At 24.4% G+C, this 3,199-nt stretch overlaps 1 protein-coding gene across 1 annotated transcript in view; it reads left to right on the top strand.

The window, feature by feature from the left end:
• Positions 1-3,195: 3,195 nt before the first annotated feature.
• LOC101237290 (melanopsin-B-like) overlaps positions 3,196-3,199 on the top strand; it is a 1,174-nt gene continuing 1,170 nt past the window's right edge. The window contains exon 1 of the mRNA XM_065814858.1: positions 3,196-3,199. This exon is cut by the window's right edge and continues 1,170 nt beyond it. The gene's annotated coding sequence lies outside the window, so the exon portion shown is untranslated.

Here is a 3,199-nt window from a genome sequence, read left to right on the forward strand (position 1 = left end):
GATCGATCATAAGCTCCCCCTTACTTAAATTTACCAACTCTAAAACTTATAACTTCTACTTCATTCTTTCATTCTTCATTCTTTGTTACATGTTATTACATGGGCAAGTTGTCAACTATCAGTTCTTTATTACGTTGACAAGTTGTCAACCAACAGTTCTTTATTAGGTGGTCAAGTTGTCAACCAACAATTCTTTATTACGTGGGCAAGTTGTCAAGCAACAATTTTTCAATAAAAAATATGAAAATGATGAACGTATATAAAATAAATATTTATCAACGCATACATTTTTAACTACTAGCCATACTCCTGAAATCTTTATAGGTAAATTAAATAAAAATTTAGAATAGAAGTATTTTTTTAGAACACAAATAAGTTACCTAATAAACCAATGAATACAGAGATTATTGTATAAAATATCAAAGCCCTAAGGTATGGAACTATATTCAGAAAGACGATTTAAATATAAAAAAATGATTTCCGTTTAGATTTATTTTATAAAAAACAATTTTTTCAAATCCAAAGCAATAAAATTTTAAAAAACGATTCAACTTTTTCCTGAAATCTAAATTGCTTTGAATTAAAAAAACATTTTTAATTCAAAGCAAAATTAATATTTTGTTTATTTATTTGTGATTTCTTGTATTTTATTAAAAATTTACGAGTTAAAGTTTTTACACGACTTCTTTACCAAGATATTATATTCAAATTTTATTATGATCAATAAGGGCTCGATGCAAAGATTAAGTTAATATTTTGCCGTCCATATCTTCTTTGAACCTCTTCTTTTTATTAATATTCTTTTTTCATAATTAAATTTTATTTTATATGAAATTTAATTGTAATCTATTATGTAAACAGAATAATAAAAAAATAAAAATAAAATAGAAGTTATTTACTAACAACTTTTGTCTATGAATAAAACATATATCGGGAATAAGAAGTATCTAATTAAAACAAGTTTGCAAGCATTTGATTAATTTCCCCTTTACAACTAGCCTTCAATCGCATCAGTGAAAATTTAAACGTCTAAGTTTACGTGCAATAGGAAGAATCGCATTTAAATGTAAACCATCACATAATACTACTTATATCAGTCATATTTTCTCCAAAAGTAGAAATAAAAAACAAAAAAAATGCGATGTGTTTTTGATGAGATTAATGTTGAACTCATGTTGTAGTACTATGGTGGCATAGTTTTTTGACAAAACAATTAACAAAATCACATATGTTAACTTACAACTACATTCATGGCGAAAAAGGTAGATAATGACATTTTGTGATTATAGATATGTAACCTCCTATTGATAATATTAGAATACTATTTACTAGGTAAAAAAAGATATCATAGATTTACAATTAAAATAGCTGTAAATATTTATTAACTTCTCTATTAACCTCATCAGTTTAAGATACACCACTTACGTCATATTTCAAATAAGTCTTTGTTAAAAACTAAGTTAAAAAAAACGATTTTATTAAATCTGGACTTTTAAAAAGTTAATTTTTAATAAAACCGTTTTTTTTTTAAAAAAAAAAAATACAACATTCTGGTGAAAATTGTTTTACTAAAAATTTAAATTGATACAAAGTTAAATCTTTAAACTTGTCCCCAGTTTTTTATTCCAGTCGTGCGTTAGCAAGGCTTGTTATTCAATAAACTAAACTAAAACTAGTTTAAAATTAACTTTAGTTTAGTTTAACCTTATAAAAAAGAAGTACAAAAGGTTTTTGAATGTAAAACAACTTCAGTTCTAAAAGTTTTGTACTATTTTTCTTCGATTCTTTTTACTTAGAAACTATAAATAAAAGTCTGTATATATTTTTTATTTTTTATAAAAATTATCACTTTTTCCGTAGAATCGCCCATAAATATAGCAATGTTAAATTTTACGTACGTACTAAACATTAAAAAAACGTGAGAAAGGCGGCAGTAAGCTAAAACTAAACATTAGGAGCGGATATTTGAATTATTATTGATGATTTAAAATTAGTTATCGTAGTGAAAAATCAAAAATTCAACGTTCAATGTGTTTATTTATTTGAATCAGATAAAATCCGTTATTGAGTTTAAAAATAAAAGTGTTTTTTTTTTTTTTTTTTAAATCTGCAAAAGAAAAGTCGGCGATAAAAAATTTATAAACACACAGATAATCTTAAAAAAATAAGTAATTTTTTAAAAACTTTTTATTAAAATTTATTAAAAGGGACAGCATAAACTGTTAAAAACTTTGTAACTATTTGAAAAGTAATAATTTTGTAACAAACTGGAAAGTAAAACTTATGCTAATAGGGTAAGCAGTAAAAAGTTTGGTAAATTTAGTTTAGAGCTGCAGGTGGTTGTTATCTGAAAAAATAGCTGCTGATTTGAATTTTAATTGATAAAAAAGGCATGTGAAATTTAATTAATAAGTAAAACACTGGTACCTCATATAAAATATAATTGGTAAGCATTGGTAGCTTATTTGAAATAGTAAGGATGAAATAATAAAAATCGATTGTTTAATGAAGACTGGTTGCTTTAATTTAAGTTAGAAAGTACAATTTAAGCTTTTTTATAAAAGTTCTGTTTAATTAATTTAAAAGTGAAAGCGTTGTAACTAATAGTTAAATTCTCAACTTTGACTAAAAACTATTTCTAAACTTTGTAGTTATAAGCTCATGCATAATTCCAAACTTTGAAGTTATAAGCTCATGCATAATTCTAAACTTTGTAGTTATAAGGTCATGCAAAACCTTGACATAAATAAACGAGTAGTAGCACAAACGTTAACACGTACGCTCGCCCAAAAATATGTAATCGGTTTTTATTTAAAGCCTTTTTGAAAACTGAGCCTTTGTGTAAAAAAGGATCTTTTATGAACTTTTAAATAGTGAGATTCTATAACAACGAGAGAGGGAGGGGAAGAAACCGATAAGTGATAAAAATTGGGAATTTATTATAAATTTTATTTTTTTGTGCCAACGTCGCGACCTAACAATAACATTACGGTAAACCGCACGGTAACGTCACGACGACTCATTTATCTTATCTCTGTATTATATATTTATGGGTATACTTATGTATAATTATAAATTATATAAATTATATATATATATATATTGAAAATTTATTTAAAATAGTGTTATTAAATTTTAATAATTTATAAATGTCATTTACAATATATAAAAATATTTGTTTCAAATTTAAAGTAATTAA

This window comes from Hydra vulgaris, chromosome 12, assembly GCF_038396675.1.
Source record: "Hydra vulgaris chromosome 12, alternate assembly HydraT2T_AEP".
Classification (NCBI taxonomy): Eukaryota; Metazoa; Cnidaria; class Hydrozoa; order Anthoathecata; family Hydridae; genus Hydra; species Hydra vulgaris.